This window comes from Marmota flaviventris, chromosome 17 (assembly GCF_047511675.1).
Source record: "Marmota flaviventris isolate mMarFla1 chromosome 17, mMarFla1.hap1, whole genome shotgun sequence".
Lineage (NCBI taxonomy): Eukaryota > Metazoa > Chordata > Mammalia > Rodentia > Sciuridae > Marmota > Marmota flaviventris.
This window is the reverse complement of record NC_092514.1, coordinates 31046606-31066589: the sequence shown is the minus strand read 5'-3', so window position 1 is coordinate 31066589 and position 19984 is coordinate 31046606. Positions and strand designations below refer to the sequence as shown.

At 48.7% G+C, this 19984-nt stretch overlaps 1 long non-coding RNA gene across 4 annotated transcripts; it reads left to right on the top strand.

Moving 5' to 3' along the window:
* The first annotated feature begins 1810 nt into the window (after positions 1–1810).
* LOC139702342 (uncharacterized) lies at positions 1811–16671 on the top strand. Of its 4 annotated transcripts, XR_011704962.1 has the most exons (6): positions 1811–1885; positions 3664–3777; positions 5550–5663; positions 14430–14620; positions 15240–15290; positions 16352–16671. It is a non-coding gene; the product is annotated as an uncharacterized lncRNA (long non-coding RNA). The 4 variants fall into 4 exon arrangements; XR_011704960.1 differs by lacking the exons at positions 1811–1885; positions 3664–3777; positions 5550–5663 and adding exons at positions 5974–6417; positions 6600–6783 and having other exon boundaries at positions 16352–16667; XR_011704961.1 differs by lacking the exons at positions 1811–1885; positions 3664–3777; positions 5550–5663 and adding exons at positions 5974–6417; positions 6687–6783 and having other exon boundaries at positions 16352–16665.
* The last annotated feature ends 3313 nt before the right edge of the window (positions 16672–19984 follow it).

The following is a 19984-nucleotide window of genomic DNA, read 5'->3' as shown; positions in this document are numbered from 1 at the left end:
TGGAGGGTAAGGAACAGGGTGGAGATGGGAATCATGAGTCCTCATTTTAGACCAGCAAGCATTTATTGAACAACTACTATTTAGGTCATTACTTTACTACATCATTATCTTATCCGATGAGGAGAGTGGAGAGAAGCGTGTTAGAGGAAGTGTCCGCTGTCCACTCACCGTGGACAGGTTGAGGATTGAAGAGCTCCTGGGTGGGGCAGATAAGCAGCCTTCAGCTCATGATTATGTAGACTATGCATCAAATTGCATTCTACTGTCATGTATGACTAAAAAAAATAAGTAAAAGTTAAAAAAAAGGTGGCAGACTGGAGCTGTCTACTGCTGAGGCCCTGTGAGTACTGTTGGGCTTTGGGCCCTGGTGAGAGAGTAGGAAGTTCCTACTGGAGTCAGATGGAGGCCCCAGATGTGGGGGAAGCGGGACTGTGAAGTCATAATGGTGTTCATGAGGGTGGCCCCCAAGGGAGCCCCTGGCTGCAGAGCCAAGCCTGACAAGGTGCTGGGAGAGGGCCTGGGAGGAAGGGCCAGGGAATAGTTGGCAGGCTGTGCAAGAGGGGGACACAAAGTTTGGAGGTAGGAGGGTGTCTCTGGGAGGAGAGAGTAGCGCCCACCCACTTTGGGCGGGGAGGCAGTGCTGGGGTGGTAAGGCAAGGTCTGGCTGAGGCCCACTGATGCCAGAGGCTTGGCCCCTTCCCAGGTAGAGGGGCCCACACATGGGCTGGGGTTGGGGGGCATGGTATAGCTGTCCCAGATGGCCTGGGACGCACCCATCAGAAGGCAGTGGATGTGCTGCGGAGCTTTCTGTTTCTCCCAGTTCAGGTCCTCAGTGGTGACTGGACAGGCCAGTTCCAGAAGTGGTGGCAGCCTCAGAGGTCCCCCCTATTGATGTGATGGCAAAGGAAACTTTCATTTCTGTGGCCTACCCATATTCCCCATGGATGAGCATTTCTTCCTTGGCAATGGCTGTCCCGCTCTGCCTACAGCCACCTTCTCACACTGGGCCTTCTTTGCCATCCATTTCCCTGCAAATGCCATGATCTTGTTATTTTTTAGTGCTGAGTAATATTTCATTGTGTATAAATGCCACATTTTTTAATCCATTCATCTATTAAAGGGCATCTAGGTTGGTTCCACATTCTAGCTATTGTGAATTGTGCTGCTGTAAACATTGATGTGGCTGTGTCCCTGTAGTATGCTTTTCTTAGGTCTTTTGGGTATAATCCAAGAAGGAGAATAGCTGGGTCAAATGGTGGTTCCATTCCCAGCTTTCCAAGGAATCTCCATACTGCTTTCCAAATTGGCTGCACCAATTTGCAGTCCCACCAGCAATGTATGAGTGTACCTCCCCCCCCCACCCCCATCCTCGCCAGCACTTATTGTTGTTTGACTTCATAATGGCTGCCTTTCTGACTGGAGTGAGATGGTATCTTAGGGTGGTTTTGATTTGCATTTCTCTGATTGCTAGAGATGGTGAGCATTTTTTCATGTATTTGTTAATTGATTGTATGTCCTCTTCTGAGAAGTTTCTGTCCAAGTCCTTGGCCCATTTGTTGATTGGGTTATCTGCTTTTTTGTTGTTTAACTTTTTGAGTTCTTTGTACACTCTAGAGATTAGGCCTCTATCTGATGTTTGAGGGGTAAAAATTGGTTCCCAGGATGTAGGCTCCCTATTCACCTCGCATATTATTTCTCTTGCTGAGAAAAACCTTTTTCAGTTTGAATTCGTCCCATTTGTTGATTCTTGGTTTTAACTCTTGTGCTATAGGAGTCTTATTAAGGAATTTGGGGCCTGCCCCCACGAGATAAAGATGAGGACCAACTTTATCTTCTATTAGACGCAGAGTCTCTGGTCTGATTCCTCAGTCTGCCGTCTTGAAAGGTACCTAAACACGCTCCCCGAGGGAAGAAGCCCCTCATCCCTGGAGCCACCATGCCAAATGGGGTTTCTGACAGGAAGAAGCCCAGAGCCCCCACCTCTGCCAGCTGTCAGTAGTTTGGACACCTGGGATCTCCAGGTCCAGGGGTAGCTCCATTCCCACCATTGATAGCAGGCCCCCCAGCCTGGGCAGTCCAACCCACTCAGCCCTTGGTGCTGACAGACGTAGAAATCCCACCGTGGGGGCCCATGCCAGCACCCACACACATTCTGTCATGTATGATTAAAAAAAATAAGTAAAAATTTTAAAAAAAGGTGGCAGACTGGAGCTGTCTACTGCTGAGGCCCTGTGAGTACTGTTGGGCTTTGGGCCCTGGTGAGAGAGTAGGAAGTTCCTACTGGAGTCAGATGGAGGCCCCAGATGTGGGGGAAGCGGGACTGTGAAGTCACAATGGTATCCATGAGGGTGGCCCCCAAGGGAGCCCCTGGCTGCAGAGCCAAGCCTGCCAAGGTGCTGGGAGAGGGCCTGGGAGGAAGGGCCAAGCAACAGTTGGCAGGCTGTGGAAGAGGGGGACACAAAGTTTGGAGGTAGGAGGGTGTCTCTGGGAGGAGAGAGCAGCGCCCACCCACTTTGGGCGGGGAGGCAGTGCTGGGGTGGTAAGGCAAGGTCTGGCTGAGGCCCACTGATGCCAGAGGCTTGGCCCCTCCCCAGGTAGAGGGGGCCCACATATGGGCTGGGGTTGGGGGGCATGGTATAGCTGTCCCAGATGGCCTGGGACTCACCCATCAGAAGGCAGTGGATGTGCTGCGGAGCTTTCTGTTTCTCCCAGTTCAGGTCCTCAGTGGTGACTGGACAGGCCAGTTCCAGAAGTGGTGGCAGCCTCAGAGGTCCCCCTATTGATGTGACGGCAAAGGAAACTTTCATTTCTGTGGCCTACCCGTATTCCCCATGGATGAGCATTTCTTCCTTGGCAATGGCTGTCCCGCTCTGCCTACAGCCACCTTCTCACACTGGGCCTTCTTTGCCATCCATTTCCCTGCAAATGCCATGATCTTGTTATTTTTTAGTGCTGAGTAATATTTCATTGTGTATAAATGCCACATTTTTTAATCCATTCATCTATTAAAGGGCATCTAGTTTGGTTCCACATTCTAGCTATTGTGAATTGTGCTGCTGTAAACATTGATGTGGCTGTGTCCCTGTAGTATGCTTTTCTTAGGTCTTTTGGGTATAATCCAAGAAGGAGAATAGCTGGGTCAAATGGTGGTTCCATTCCCAGCTTTCCAAGGAATCTCCATACTGCTTTCCAAATTGGCTGCACCAATTTGCAGTCCCACCAGCAATGTATGAGTGTACCTCCCCCCCCCCACCCCCATCCTCGCCAGCACTTATTGTTGTTTGACTTCATAATGGCTGCCTTTCTGACTGGAGTGAGATGGTATCTTAGGGTGGTTTTGATTTGCATTTCTCTGATTGCTAGAGATGGTGAGCATTTTTTCATGTATTTGTTAATTGATTGTATGTCCTCTTCTGAGAAGTTTCTGTCCAAGTCCTTGGCCCATTTGTTGATTGGGTTATCTGCTTTTTTGTTGTTTAACTTTTTGAGTTCTTTGTACACTCTAGAGATTAGGCCTCTATCTGATGTTTGAGGGGTAAAAATTGGTTCCCAGGATGTAGGCTCCCTATTCACCTCGCATATTATTTCTCTTGCTGAGAAAAAACTTTTTCAGTTTGAATTCGTCCCATTTGTTGATTCTTGGTTTTAACTCTTGTGCTATAGGAGTCTTATTAAGGAATTTGGGGCCTGCCCCCACGAGATGAAGACGAGGGCCAACTTTATCTTCTATTAGACGCAGAGTCTCTGGTCTGATTCCTCAGTCTGCCGTCTTGAAAGGTACCTAAACACGCTCCCCGAGGGAAGAAGCCCCTCATCCCTGGAGCCACCATGCCAAATGGGGTTTCTGACAGGAAGAAGCCCAGAGCCCCCACCTCTGCCAGCTGTCAGTAGTTTGGACACCTGGGATCTCCAGGTCCAGGGGTAGCTCCATTCCCACCATTGATAGCAGGCCCCCCAGCCTGGGCAGTCCAACCCACTCAGCCCTTGGTGCTGACAGACGTAGAAATCCCACCGTGGGGGCCCATGCCAGCACCCACACACATTCTGTCATGTATGATTAAAAAAAATAAGTAAAAATTTTAAAAAAAGGTGGCAGACTGGAGCTGTCTACTGCTGAGGCCCTGTGAGTACTGTTGGGCTTTGGGCCCTGGTGAGAGAGTAGGAAGTTCCTACTGGAGTCAGATGGAGGCCCCAGATGTGGGGGAAGCGGGACTGTGAAGTCATAATGGTGTTCATGAGGGTGGCCCCCAAGGGAGCCCCTGGCTGCAGAGCCAAGCCTGCCAAGGTGCTGGGAGAGGGCCTGGGAGGAAGGGCCAAGGAACAGTTGGCAGGCTGTGGAAGAGGGGGACACAAAGTTTGGAGGTAGGAGGGTGTCTCTGGGAGGAGAGAGCAGCGCCCACCCACTTTGGGCGGGGAGGTAGTGCTGGGGTGGTAAGGCAAGGTCTGGCTGAGGCCCACTGATGCCAGAGGCTTGGCCCCTCCCCAGGTAGAGGGGCCCACACATGGGCTGGGGTTCGGGGGCATGGTATAGCTGTCCCAGATGGCCTGGGACGCACCCATCAGAAGGCAGTGGATGTGCTGCGGAGCTCTGTTTCTCCCAGTTCAGGTCCTCAGTGGTGACTGGACAGGCCAGTTCCAGAAGTGGTGGCAGCCTCAGAGGTCCCCCTATTGATGTGACGGCAAAGGAAACTTTCATTTCTGTGGCCTACCCGTATTCCCCATGGATGAGCATTTCTTCCTTGGCAATGGCTGTCCCGCTCTGCCTACAGCCACCTTCTCACACTGGGCCTTCTTTGCCATCCATTTCCCTGCAAATGCCATGATCTTGTTATTTTTTAGTGCTGAGTAATATTTCATTGTGTATAAATGCCACATTTTTTAATCCATTCATCTATTAAAGGGCATCTAGGTTGGTTCCACATTCTAGCTATTGTGAATTGTGCTGCTGTAAACATTGATGTGGCTGTGTCCCTGTAGTATGCTTTTCTTAGGTCTTTTGGGTATAATCCAAGAAGGAGAATAGCTGGGTCAAATGGTGGTTCCATTCCCAGCTTTCCAAGGAATCTCCATACTGCTTTCCAAATTGGCTGCACCAATTTGCAGTCCCACCAGCAATGTATGAGTGTACCTCCCCCCCCCCCCCATCCTCGCCAGCACTTATTGTTGTTTGACTTCATAATGGCTGCCTTTCTGACTGGAGTGAGATGGTATCTTAGGGTGGTTTTGATTTGCATTTCTCTGATTGCTAGAGATGGTGAGCATTTTTTCATGTATTTGTTAATTGATTGTATGTCCTCTTCTGAGAAGTTTCTGTCCAAGTCCTTGGCCCATTTGTTGATTGGGTTATCTGCTTTTTTGTTGTTTAACTTTTTGAGTTCTTTGTACACTCTAGAGATTAGGCCTCTATCTGATGTTTGAGGGGTAAAAATTGGTTCCCAGGATGTAGGCTCCCTATTCACCTCGCATATTATTTCTCTTGCTGAGAAAAACCTTTTTCAGTTTGAATTCGTCCCATTTGTTGATTCTTGGTTTTAACTCTTGTGCTATAGGAGTCTTATTAAGGAATTTGGGGCCTGCCCCCACGAGATGAAGATGAGGACCAACTTTATCTTCTATTAGACGCAGAGTCTCTGGTCTGATTCCTCAGTCTGCCGTCTTGAAAGGTACCTAAACACGCTCCCCGAGGGAAGAAGCCCCTCATCCCTGGAGCCACCATCCCACCTGGGGTTTCTGACAGGAAGAAGCCCAGAGCCCCCACCTCTGCCAGCTGTCAGTAGTTTGGACACCTGGGATCTCCAGGTCCAGGGGTAGCTCCATTCCCACCATTGATAGCAGGCCCCCCAGCCTGGGCAGCCCAACCCACTCAGCCCTTGGTGCTGACAGACTTAGAAATCCCACCGTGGGGGACTGTGCCAGCACCCACACACATTCTGCTGGCAGCCAGGCTGCAAGTCCACTGAAGCAACTAGTCCATCAGCCTCTGCAGCTGCTACTCAGAGGCCAGGGACTGTGAACAGTGTTTGTCCCAAGAACAGGCAGCCCCAGTCAGCATGGGACAACCAAGATTCATCCCCCTTAATGCTGCCAGTGTCAGTTGCCTCAATTGCAACTTGGAAGACAGATTTGTCCCCAGTTCTTCCATCTCCCATGGCAGAAATGGGCATCTGCTAAAAAAGTAGAGGGACCCCCCAAACCAGAGAACACCATGGGGCAAGTTTGGGATAGAACAGCTCCAGGGCCTGCCCCTAGGCAGAGCACCACCATGAGGACCAAGGGAGAGAAGGCAAAATACAAACCAGGGTAAGCAACCACTGATGTTTGTGCAATTCATGCCATCCCCCAAAGCCTGACCGTGCAGAACCCCTGAAGCTCTCCTGGGAGGAACCATCACCACCTTCAGAAAGGCCACCTTGACTTGTAAGTTTGTCCCCATGCAATCCAGGAACCTGGGAGCCCAAACTAGCTCCCGGATCTCATATCTGTCTTTGGGGTTCTGTTCATCTCCTCCCCAAGTGAAGGAAAGAGAAGCATGAGACAGCATTTACAGGGTAAATCGGGCTTCGACATATTCAGCGCCACTAACTAGACCATCCCTATAGTGGTCACTTTACAGGGGACAAAAACCAACTCTGTTCTTGGAGCCACGAGGGCCACTCCTTTAAGTGACAAAAGGCGCCCCCTTACAGGAACCCTGAATTCCACCTCGGAGCATCAATACCTCCATGAACCAGGCTGCATATATTTACAGAGGGAATCATATCACCCATTTCCCTGGTGGTAAAGGTGAGGCTCTGGGAAAGGACATGAATTATGAGTTAGTCAAGGTCCTGCCTGGAAGAGCTGGGACTGGAATTCTGGAAATCTGGCTCCAGAGCCTCATGTGCAGAACCCTGCAGGGGAGGCCTGATGCCGGGAGCTTGGAATGGGGGGACCCATCAAGTTGGGGTGGGGGGCTCAGAGAAGAATGAAGAGATGGGTGTGGCTGGGGAATTCGTCCAGAGGGGGAGACCAATAGGAGAGGGAGGGGATCCAGTGAGGGGACTGCATGAGCAAGGCCAGGCAGCTGGAGTGTGTGGGTCAGGCAGAGGAATGACCTGTGAGCAGCTGGGGGTGCAGGGACGGAGGGGGACAGGATTCAGAAGGAAAAGAAGGTTGGGCCACACCATGGAAAGAGCCAGGTCTGGCAGGGAGACACCACCCCTCCCTGCTCCATGCTCCAACTGTCTTTGAGTCTGTGCCTTGAACTTCCCCAAACCCTCCCTTCTCACCACCTCCACTGGCCCTATTCCACCCCTCCCAGCTCTCACCTCCTCCCTGCCTCGCCCATAACAAGACAAAAAGCTCAAAGCTGCTGGCCATTTCCATGTAGTTCTTTTCCCTGCACCTTGTCCCCACATCTGTCTTAACTTGAACTCCAGGTCGGCTCTGTAGGGGCAGTGGTGGGTGACACACAGGATCTCCCTGCTTTAGAGCTGGAGAAACTGAGGCCCAGAGAAGTAATTTCTACTTCTATTTCAGATCTTGGGCCATCACCCCCTTGAGGAAGCCCTCCCTGCACTCTCTACTACCCTGTCAGGCCTGGTTTTTGGTTATTTGTTCTCAGAGGACCAAGGATTTTTGCTGTAGAGAACTGGCCTCAGGTTGTCACTGTCTATTCATTCACATGGATTAGTTTATGTCTTTCTATGTCACTTGGCATGCAGGGGACACTGGAGAAACACTGAGCGACTGAATGACAGTTTGGGTTCTTGTGACAAGTAACAAGAAGAGGTGTTAGTAGAACATGGATGGGGCACCACATGGTCCCCACTTGGGGTATAAAAAGTCTAGGAAGCTTCTATAAGGGGGTGATGACCTGGTTGGAGCTTGAAACCTGAGTTGCTGGTAGCAGCTGGAACATGCAGGGTGGTACCTGGCAGGAGGTGAGCCCCTGGCTCCTGTCACCTTCAGGAATCTGGGTTCAAGGTCCAGTGGTCTAGGTAGCTGGGAATGTGGGCCTGTGAAGGCCTCTGCCCCAAGCTCCATAACCCCAGGCGACTTTGAGGCAGGCAGGGTGGCACACCCTTCCTCTGCTCACTTCCCTTTGTCCAGTGGTAGCCAAGGGGCATCTGACTCACCTCCTCTTTGCCCCACTTCCCCACAGTGAGATTTATTTTAAAGTTACCTGAAAATCCCTCCAGCCTTCCTGATTCAGCCACCCTGTCCTCTGTGATTCTCTTGTGAAGGTCAACTGAGGGTCCCTGAAGGACTGCAGCCCATGCACCTCACTGGCTCAGCTTACCCACCCCACCCTGTGGCTCTCCACTCTCCCCCACCAGGTGGCAGAGGCCTCTGGAGGTCTTCCCACCAGGAGTCTAGAACAGGCTTATTTATGTAGAATAAAAAAAATTATGTATTTCATCCCATTTTCCTGGTCTTTGACAAAACAATTCTATTTGCATAAGACTAATAATTCAGTGACCTCCTTAAAGGCCATTTTTCTCTTGATTCTGGCCCATACAGAGGCCATGCTCTGTTAGAGTGGGAAAATAATTTTTTCTTGGTCAGATTTATAGCTATAAGCAGAGCACTCTGTGAAAATTCTTTCTAGTGAGTAGTCTGGGCTTAATATTTCCTATACTTACAAATTATGAAGGAGACCTTCCAAACATTGTGGTTCCTCTGTGCACCTCATATCCCTTCTCATTATCTGGACCACAAGCCAATTTCAAATTTCCCCATCCAAGCAAATGGCCTAAGGACAGAGAACTCCCAGATGCTCAAACAACAAGGAAACCAGAGAGCCAGGACAGGGCCTCTGTAGTAGTGAGGAGCCTGACCAGAGAGCCAAGTAAAATGAAAGCCTCCTGCTACCCAACTCTGAGGGCAAAGCTGCCAGGAAGTGAGAGGGAAGGGGACATCATGTCTCTGAGCCTCCACTTTGCCCCAGGATCACAGAGGTCAGGGTGAGACCTGTGCTATGCATCTAAGCAGTCTGCCACCAGGTCCCATGTGGGAGAAGGTGGATGTCATCTTAGCAAAAGAGTTTTCTCTTGGACCCCACAGGAGTGGGTCCTGACCTGGAAGAGGATGGTCTGGTGGCTGGTCCAGCTGAGCTGCCAGGTTGAGAGGCCAGCACAGATGTGCACCTAGATGCAGCCTTGCTCATGGTGGTGCTGGTGCCCCGAGGCCAACTTGGGCATTTCTGCTTGGGTGGGCCCTTTGGGGATGGCACTGAAAGGAGGGGCCTAGGTGGCTCCAAGATCATGGTTGCTGTTTGTCCTGTGTAACTTGGTCACCATGGAAATACTCTGGTGGTGGGGGCCACAGAGAGTCAGGCCCAAGCTTGCCTCATAGGTCTGTCTGGTGCTCGAGGGTCCCTCCTCTTAGAAAGGAGATGCTCATTACCCACAGGCTGCTCCCAGGTTCTCTGCTCTCAGGTTCCACTGAGGACACTGCCAAGGGCATAGTCATGCAAGTTGGTCTTTCTGGGGTGGTGCTGGCCCCTCGATTTCTGCTTGGGTGGCCTTTGTGTCAAGCATTAAATGGAGGGGAACTGGTGACTCCCTGCTCATGTTTGCTGCTTGTCTTTTGTCCCTTGGTCACTGGAGGTATTCTGGTTAGAGGTGCTGCAGGTTTTCATGCTCCAGGCTTGCTGTCTGGGCTTGGAGTTTCTCTTCTTTTGGAGCAGATGCTCAGTGCTCCAAAGGCCAGTATCACATCTGGAGGGAGGTCTGTAGTCGTAGAAGCCAGTGATTCCACAGCATGGACTTTCAAGTGCAGGTGGCCTTTCTGGAAATGGTGTTGGTCCCCTGCATTGATCGTAGGGGTTTCTGCTTCGGATGACTTTGGAGATGGCAGTAAAATTAGAAGCACCCATAGCTAGGGTGTCTTAGCAGGTCCTAAGCTGGACCCATGGTGCCCAAGTCCTGGAAAGTCCCACAAAGGAGAATAAGCCAGGGCAGTCCCTGCCAGAACCTGGACTCTCCAGCCTTTGAACCCAAAGGTGCAGGATGCCAGCCTTGCCTGCCTTGAGTGTAGTAGTTGTCAAGTGCTTCACAGTCATTGCACAGGAGCATTGCTGGCACAGTCAGGCATTTCATTGAGATGAATCCAAACCAGGGGAACAGGTTTTTGAGCAGTATTGGATGTGGGAATATATAATGTGATTGGCTTTCTAGAAGGTAACCTCATCGCCATGGTTCCTGATGGGCACTGCTGAAAATACAGAACCATCCGGAGGACTGAAAATTTGATGAGTCATTCATTTATTTATTTTTATACCACATATTGAACCTGGGGTTCTTAACCACTAAGACACATCCTCAGACTTTTTTTTAAAAATATGTTTATTTAGAGACAGATTCTAGCTAAGTTGCTTCAGACCTCTCTAGTTTGCTGAGGCTAGTTTTGAACTCCATATTTTCCTGTCCCATCTTCCCCAATGCTTGGACTACGGGTGTGTGCCTCCAAGCCCTGCTGGGCCTTTCATTTTGGCCAGATCTGAGCCTCTTAGTACTTTTGTTAGGAAATGGCCAGGAGGAGGGAGAGTGGATCTTAAATGGATGGTTTGTTATTGTAAAGGGCTGGGGATTATAGTTTGAATTAATCTAACAGTCTTCTTAATATTGTCCTGAGCATTGAATTTACCCATATTGACCCTACCTCTCCCCCTGCCCAATGCCACTGTGGATCACTGAGGGTTCTCTATGGTCTGAGTTTAGCCACAACCCTTTTCTTGGTTACTTCTCATAATGACACACTCATGAACTGCATATCTTGACTGGTAACTAAAGCTTTCGTTGGTGCTTTCAAATATGAAACTATAAATTTGTTATCAAGTGACTTGTCTAGAAATCATTTTCTTCCAAATTGTTCCAAAGAGGTCAGACTGGAAGAGGACCTAGTCACTGGCCAGGCTGACCTTCTTCAGGTGTTCCAGCCCCTCAGTGATTTCCATCAGTTCCCCCTCTTTGTAAAATCATGCAATAGACTTGTGTTTGGGGAAGCAGCAGGCTTAGGATTGAAGCAGGAGTTCAACTGAGGTTTTCAGCAGGAGGCTATGATAGGAGTCCTCAGTGCTTCCCCAGTGAGCTTGCCTTTTAATAGCAGGTAACCCTGGGAATGGGACAGCTATCAACAACTAATAGATATCAGTACTCACATGAAACAGCTGATGTGCTGTGTTCACCAGCCTATTCTTTTTTTTTTTTTTTGATATTGTTTTTTAGTTGTCAATGGACCTTTATTTTATTTATTTATATGTGGTGCTGAAAATTGAGCCCAGTGCCTCACACATGCTAGGCAAGCACTCTACCACTGACCCAAACCCCAGCCCCATCAGCCTATTCTTTAAGAAGAAAGGATGTTCATAACCTGTTAGTGTCAGGAAAGCCAAAGGAGCACATGTACTAGTCTCTGGGGAGTAGTAGCCTTCTAGGGCAGGCTCCCTGACTGTGTGTTAATTAAGTGTCCTGGTCCATGTGGGCAAGATGAAAGTCAACCTCAGTGTGAACTGGGAAGCACAGAGCTGATGACCAAAGAGAGCTGTTCTTTGACACTGCATTTCCTTCATCTATCCTGTTTAGCATGAGGAAGATTTTTTTATCCTTGTGGAAATTGAGTTAATAGGTGGTAAATAAATATCTTAGTTGCTTGTGATGTGGCTGAGGAGCACTTTCAAGTGTTTAAAAAACTGGTTTCTGTATATCATTGTATAGCTAATTGCAATTCTTGTGAAACTTTCTCATAGGCTGTTTCTGGTTTTATTGGGATTTTTTTCAGCTGCATTGTGAATTGGATGAAGGACATTTTCCCTTCTTATAAATGGTTTTGTGGAATTTTGAGATTTGGGTTTTTATTCACATTTGAAGGGAATAAATCAACCAGCCTTAAGAACATGACATCTTTCTGATGGATAGAAGCAATTCAAGGAAGAATAAGGATGATGTCTTTTAGAAATGCTATAGGAATATTTGTTTGGGGGTCAATAAATAACATGCTTAGAGTTTAATAAATATTTTGTTATGTCATCGTAGTTTCTACATTTTTGTATTCTAGTAGAATTTTATCTAGTTTTAATATTTGTTTTTAAGCAGACATCTTTATCTTGAGAGATATCATTTAGTGTTACTTTTCAAAATTTGCAGCTGTGTAAATCCAGATGCTTGGTGAAGCTGCTCTAGTGTGAGGAAAGCCTCTCCTGTTAGGCCAGGAGCCTGTAAGGCACCATCAGCACATATGAAACCTGCTATGTATTATAAGCAACAGGAAATAGCACAGAAGCTGCAAGTGCATTTAGGTCATTTGGAAGTTGAATTCTTGTCATATCTTTACTTTGCTTAACATATCTTCTCCCCTTTAGTTCTTTCTTATAGTAATTTGAAGCTGATGAATTTACTGGTATTTTCAGGAGAGCATATACAATTAAAATATTTTTCAATTCAGTATCAGTTCAAAGAACTTAGCATCACCTGCCTCTCACCTTTGGTGGGAAGGTAATGAGCAGCCACTTAGCTCTGTGTGCACAAGGATGATGGTCCTGAGTCTCCTGGGATGGCTAACTAAATCTGGAAGTTCCTTAGGAGATGGAAAGACATCAGCTCCTCATGTTCCATTCAACAGTGAGCACAGGGCGCTCAGTGAACATGCATTCGGTTTGTGAGTGTCCCCTGCAGGGACTGGTCTCCTATTCCCTTTCCAGACCTCAAAGCTGAATTGTCTGTCCTTCTCTCTGCTCCAGTAGCCTCAGCTATTGAGTACTATTGCCTCTGAGATGCTTCTTGGTTCATACTACTGGGATCTTGCCTCCAAAGTTTAGTTGGAAGAATAGGAGGAAACTGTTGCTTTAAACTGCACACAAAACAAAAGGAAGTGGCTTTGCCTTTCCCTAAAGACATGGAGATAGAGAAGTCCGTTTCCGTGGTCGTGGCCATGCTATGGAACAAATTTTTGGCCATTCCACACCATCCTTGCTTCTTATATGTTTTGTGCATCAGTGAATTTTTTAGCCCTAGCATTTTCACCTATGGGAGGCATGTAGAAACGGAGGCACAGAAATGCCAGCACCTTGCCGTTTCATGGGGTCCTCAGGTCTCTGCCTGCTGCCCCACCAACTTTCCCCACAAACCTCTGGAATTTCAGCAGTGCCCTCTGCTGTGAGCCTGTGGAGCCAGACTAAGTTAGACTTCCCGTGACTCAAACTTGGAAGTGATACCCCATGAGGCTTGTTGATTTCTGTTTCTTAGAAACCAGATGCTGATGTGGATCCACTGAGAGAGGAGGGAGCTACAGGCTTTGGGCACAGGATGCTGTGGTGTTTGAAATCCCCTGTAGTGTACCCCATCATACGATCGGAAGAGACATTGGGGCAATTTGATTTCGCACAGGAATTAGAATTCTATGGCAAAGGGGAGGCTATCTCTGAAAATAACCCTCCAGTGGTGCAGAGTGGGGACCATGGCCAAGAGAGGAGCTGACTTTCCCTCTGTCACTGTGGGACTCAGGTCATGGTAAAGTTGGATGTCATCCTTTGTCCCTTAACTTGCTATGTCATGTTATCTGTATATTTGTGCATTAGAGACGCATGACTCCTGGATTAGGGTTTCTCAGGGAGTCCATGTATGTGTGGGCACATGTCCCTGATGACAACCTCTAAAGCAGATGCTAGAATGACCCCTGGGAACATGTTGAGAAGCTATGGAGGCCCTGCAAAGCACAATGACTTCCTCAGGGCCACACACATACCCACAAGAAGGGGAAGGGTCTCAACCAAGCTCTGTCTCCCCAAACCAAGGGAGCTGGCTACACCCGGGCCTGTCTGAGGGCCTGATCCAGGGTGTGTTGGTGTAACTGGGTCCACCTGTGCCTATGTCATGGGAAGACTGCAGCCCAGTGGGCCATTGGAACCATCTTGTGTAAGAAAGGGACTCAGCAAAGGACTTCCTGAGACAGTGACCTCACTTCCTTGGCCATGGAACTCACAGAACTTGGAACCCTGGTAGCTAGGCACTCACAGTCCACAAACAGTCCCAGTCTGCTCACTGGTGTTGAGACAGCAAGCCCAGAGCCATGAGTTCTTGTTGTCTACAGATCTGTGGGTGCTTAAGCCTCAGGGCTTTTCCTGAGTGTGGAGGTGCTGGATAGCTCTGTGTCCCAACGACTCTGGCAATTTTTCCCAAGGAGACCAGAAGTGAGACAGGACAGGGCACCACAGGTGTCCATAGTTTAACCCACATTCAGATTCCCCTTTCAAAAGTGCCAGATCTCACCAGGTTTGTGTGTATGTGTGTGTGTGTGTGTGTGTGTGTGTGTGTGTGTGTGTGTGTGTGATGTCTCCTGAGAATATGGAGGGAAAATATTTTGATTTCCCCTGACGTATGGCAGTGATTCCTTTTGCAAATGGCTACCGTTTTCCTGTTGAAATGTCCCTCTTTGATTGCCCATCCTAGGGAGAAGATGACCAAGGCTCATCAGTGGATGTGTCCTGTCTTGTGGAAACCCTCACAGTACTTCTCTGGGAGCTCGAGGATGGCCTGGTGCCTACCCTGCAGCAGGGTAACACCCCCTATGTCCATGGGGTTTTGTATTTGTACCAAGATTTGGCCAGTACCCAGAAGGCTCTGGAGCTGCTGGGTAAAAGGTGTGTATCACCTCCAAGCCCTGGCCCATGGCCATCTCCTGGCCTGGTGTTGGGAATGCCGGGCATCACTCTGAACCTCCGTCAGCTCTGAGGAAAGTAGGGTTTTTCAGAGGAGAACTCTGCCTGGGTGTTTAGAAATCCAAGTAGGATGAGCCCTAGGAGTGTTTGCCTCAGAGTGGTCCTGAGACACAGGCTGGCGATGGCTCTGGCCTTTCCCTGGGGGCCTGTCCCCTCCCTGAGAGGAAGTTCTCTGCCTCAGACCTCACTCTTCTGAGGCCTCATGAAAAGCAGTTTCCACATTTGGGAAGGAGTCTGTGGGTTGCATCTGGGAGGGTTCCAACCTGCCTGTAGACAGAACAGGGACCCCTGGGGTCAACTGAGAGGGTCCTGGCCCTGAGGTAGCCAGGCAGCAGGTGGTTGGGTTCATTCATGGCTCAAGTATATATGAAGCACCTACCTTTGGCAGGCACGTGGCTTATCATTTAGGAATCCGTGCAGACAAACTCTCCCAGCCCTCCTGAGCTCCCGTTATTGTCAGTAAGTTAGTCCAGTCCACGAGGCATCTCGACAGATGAGGGACACAGGATATTAGAGGTCACAGCCTCCTGGTATTCTCTAGGTATGGACGCCTCCAGCCATATGTTGAGGAGGAGTACCTTCAAGACAAGAAGTGAGTGGTCTTTGGGCCAAGAGGGAGGGCTGCTGTCTCGAGAGTGGTCACTTGGGGGGCTGTTGTAGAGGATGGCTGGGCAGACCTCAGGGTCTACCCTGTTGTTTCCCAGCAGAGGACAGAGGTCTGGGGCTTACTCTGTAGAAGGAACAAAGCAAGCTGTGGTGGGATTCTGGGTACCCAAGGAAGAGAGGCGTGGCTGGAGCCCAGAGCCAGGCCCTGTGAGGATCCCTCTCCAGCACAGCCAATCCCAGCCTGGATTGCCCATGCTTTTTTGTATAGAGACTGGACAGAAAGTGAGGGGAGAATCCTACCCACACATGTGCCTCACAGTTTTGCCCCCTTTGCTCTGCTGCATGTGACCTGCTTGGACACTCTCTGGGAAGCTCCCCATGCAGGGGGCCTTGGGAGGTTCCAGCTGAAGGAGAGGCCCTTTACATCATTATCTTCCAGTTGGTACAGGTGGTGACCCAAGCTGCCATCCCATTCTTTCAAAGTCAGCCATCTTCCCTGGCAGCTACATAAAATTCACACACACACAAATGCCAGAGGCAGGGGGTCAAGAAACGATTAGACCAGAAGCCTCCACTTCTCCTAGAATGTTTTCTCGCTGCCCTAGTTCGAAAGTCCTTGAGGGCACCTCCCACGTGTGAGCACCTGCGCATTGTGCCAGATGCCCCACCACAGCTATCCGCCTCCTCCCACTAAAACTGTCTATTTTATTTTTTGTGATGGTGGTTTTTTTTTTAAATGTCTGGGATGGCATTGTAAGTATTTTAGTAACAAACATTTATGTTGACACAATCGTGCTCAATCCATTCACCAGGCTGTGCCACCCCCAGCACTGAGTAGCTGAAGATGGAGCCCCCTTAGAGCACAGGGGTCCTGTGGGGCCCCTGTGCATGGAGCCGAGATGACTGCCTAAAGGGTGGTGAGGATTTCAGGGCATTTTATCCCCTACTGTGTTCTGTGACGTTAACTAGGTTAGATGTCATGTGACACTACAAACCCTCTTCATATAAGACAGCAAACTTAATATGTGTCTTCTTATTGCTCCACAGATCATGACTCACCTTCTTCTCATTCCCTAAGAAACAATACTGAAGTTAGACCAGTTAATTACTCTGTAATGGACTGAACAGTTGGAATAGAAGGAAGAGTTCCATGTTTTGCATTCCAAATAGAAAGCTGTGCCTTGGGCTGGGCTGTAGCTCAGTGGCAGAGTGCTTGCCTAGAATGTATGAGGCACTGAGTTCAATCCTTAGCACTACAAAAAAAAAAAAAAAAACTAAACAAAGAAAGGCATGCTGTTGATCTAAAACTATTAAAAAAAGAAAGAAAGAAGGAAAGAAAGGATAGAAAAAAAAAAGCTGTGCCTCTTGAATAGTTAGTCCCATTGAGAATGCAAGGGAAATGTTCATAAAGAAAATTAAAGTGCTGCTCCAGGGCATATGTGAATGATAAGAAAGCAAAACAGCTGATAGGGATAAAGTTTTCATAGTCTGGAGAACAGATGAAACAAGCCACGTTCCCTTAAGCCAAAACTGCATCCAGATAAGGCCAAAACATTAGATTTGTCTGATGCCAAGAGAAGGGAGAAAGCTCCAGAAGAAGTCTGAAGGTGGCAGAATTTGGTTCATGATGTTGGAGGCAAGAGGCCCATCTCCATATAAGACAAGTGCAGGGTGAAGCAGCAAGTGCTGATGTAGAAGCTACAGCAAGTCATGAAGAAGATCTTGCTAAGCTATCTGATGAAGACGCGATATGGTTGAGTTTCTCGGTGTCCCCCAAAAGCTCATGGGTGAGACAATGCAAGAAGGTTTAGAGGGGAAATGATCCTGTTATGAGAGCCTAAAGCCAATTAGTGAATTAATCCCCTGGCAGGATGAACAGGTGGCACAGATAAAATGGGGTGCCCACACCCTCCCCAAGCCTGGAGGTGTAGGCGCCACCTGTGGAGGAGTCCAGTTGCAGTGTGGAAGCGAACAGCAGCCATCCTCAACGTTCCACATTAGGGTTCCACATTGGAGGTTCCCAGGAACCAGCGGCATCCCTCTGTGGGCAGGGCATTCATCAGGGAGCCTGGGCACCCTAAGGCCCTTTGGGGAGTCCAGTTGAATCGGTGGCTGCATGGAAATAGGCGTCCAAATAGGAGCATCCTCATCCATTGGCGGTGGCGGGAGTCTGCTTCCAGTGCAGTGGAGGTGTTGGCAGCATTGCTGGTGGCCAGGTCGGGACTCCAGTGGCCACAGTGTGGAGCGCTGGCTGTGACGACAGTGACAGCGTAGGGCAGCGGGCCTCAGAGTCAGAGGGCGACCAGAGGATGGGGTGCCCTGTGCTGTGGCTTCCCCAGGCCACTTGTCTTGCTCCTGGCAGGGCCTGCCTGCTCGGGAAGCAGGACACGGCAGGCGGCGGTACCCACACAGCCTCTGAGGACCTTATGCTGCCCACGCAGGGGGCGCCTGGCACCGGCCCTGAGCCCCCCGGGTGGCAGCTCGCCCCACCCCGGGTTCGCCCTGCCCCTCCCTGGGTTGCGGCCTCTGCGGGAGGAGTAGGCCCGCTGCCAGCCGGGGCAGCCTTTGGAGAGGACACCCACCCTCCCCAGCGACATCTCTCCTGGGCTGTGGCCACTGAGAGCAGAGGCAGTGGGGGGTGGGGCTACAAATCCTCCCCCTCAAAGCGCATCCCTGGGGCGGGACAAGGGTGGAGGGCATAGATGGCAGAGGGATACCCAAGACGTGCCGTCCTTGGTCTTGGTCTTCTGCCACCCTTAGACACAGAAATGTACTTAAAAAAATTAATTAGCTCTAATTAGTTGTACATAACAGCAGAATTCACTTTGGTTCATTGTACAGAAATGGAGCACAGCTTTTCATTTCTCTGGTAGAACACGATGTAGAGTTGCACCATATGTGCAGTCCTGCATGTACCTAGGGTAATGATATCCGTCTCGTTCCAACCTCTTTCCTACCCCATGACCATCCCTCCTATCCTTCCCCTTTGCCCCAAGTTCCTCCATTCTTCCCTTGCCCCCCTCATTATGGATCAGCATCCACTTATCAGGGAGAACATTCAGCCTGTTGTTTTTGAGGATTAGCTTTTTTCACTTACATAATATTCTCCAACTCCATCCACTTACCTGCAAGTGTCATAATTTTATTCTCTTTTAAAGCTGATTCCATTGTGCACATATACCACATTTTCTTTATCGATTTAGCTCTTGAAGGACTTCTAGGTTGGTTCCACAGTTTACCTACTGTGACTTGAGCTGCTATAAACATTGATGTGGCTGCATCACTCTAGTATGCTGATTTTAAGTCTTTTGGGTATAGATTGAGGAGTGGAATTTCTGGATCAAATGGAGGTTCCATTCCATGTTTTTTGAGGAAGCTCCATACTTCTTTCCAGAGTAGTTGCACCAATTTGCAATGCCACTAGCAATGTATGAGTATACCTTTCCCCCCCCCCCCCACATTCTCAGCAACACTTATTGTTGCTTGTATTCTTGTTAATTGCCATTCTGGCTGGAGTAAGATGGTCTTAGAGTAGTTTTGATTTGCATTTCTCTAATTTCTGGTGAAGTTGAACATATTTTCATATATTTGTTGATCGACTGTGTATCTTCTTCTGTGAAGTGTCTGTCCATTACCTTAGCCCATTTATTGATTGGGTTATTTATTCTTTGGGTATTGAAGTTTTTGAGTTTTTTATATATCCTGGAAATTAGGGTTTTATCTAATGTGTGTGTAGTAAAGATGTTCTCCCACTCTGTGAGCTCTCTCTTCATATTATTGTTTCCTTTGCTGAGAAGAAGCTTTTAAGTTTGAATCCATCCCATTATTAATTCTTGATTTTATTTCTTAAGTACAGGGTCTCTGGTCTATTTCCTAGGTCCTTGATCTACTTTGAGTTTTGTGCAAGGTGAGAGATCACGGTTTAATTTCAGTCTGCTACATATGGATTTACAGTTTCCCCAGCACCATTGTTGAAGAGGCTATCGTTTAGCTAATGTATGTTTTCGGCACCTTTGGCAAGAATTAGATAACTACATTTATGTGGGTTTTTCTCTGTATCTTCTATTTTGGACCATTGGTCTACATGTGTATTTTGGTGCCAATAGCATGCCATTTTTGTTACTACAGATCTGTAGTATAGTTTAAGGTTTGATATTGTGATGTCTCCTACTTCACTCTTCTTGCTAAGGATTGCTTTGTCAATAAGGATTTCTCTGTGTCTATTTTTCCAAATGAATTTCATGATTACTTTTTCTATTTCTATGAGGAATGTTATTGGGATTTTAATTGGAATCACATTAAATCTGTATAAGGTTTTTGATAGTGTGGCCATTTTGACAATATTAATTCCATGAGGGAGGAATTGGAATCAGGTACCTGCTCAAAAGGGGACGGATCCGATAGCCATGCCCACCTCAAAATGGCAAGGAATGCTTTTCAAGATGTAGTCGGTGTGCTTCCAGAGCCGGGGTGTCTGGTGATGTCAGGGGAACCGATGGCCTTGTGCTGTGGGGAGGTAGCAGCTGAGTGACCTGCGTGGGAGTGGAGCGGAGTCTCGGTGGTCTGCAGATGTGTTGGTAGGTGGTTCTGCTAAGGCGCTGGCCAAGTGTTAAGTGAACTGCAACTTTGGCTTTGGGTCCTGCTCAGACACTGAGGCCCGGAGTCCTGAGCGAGGTCACA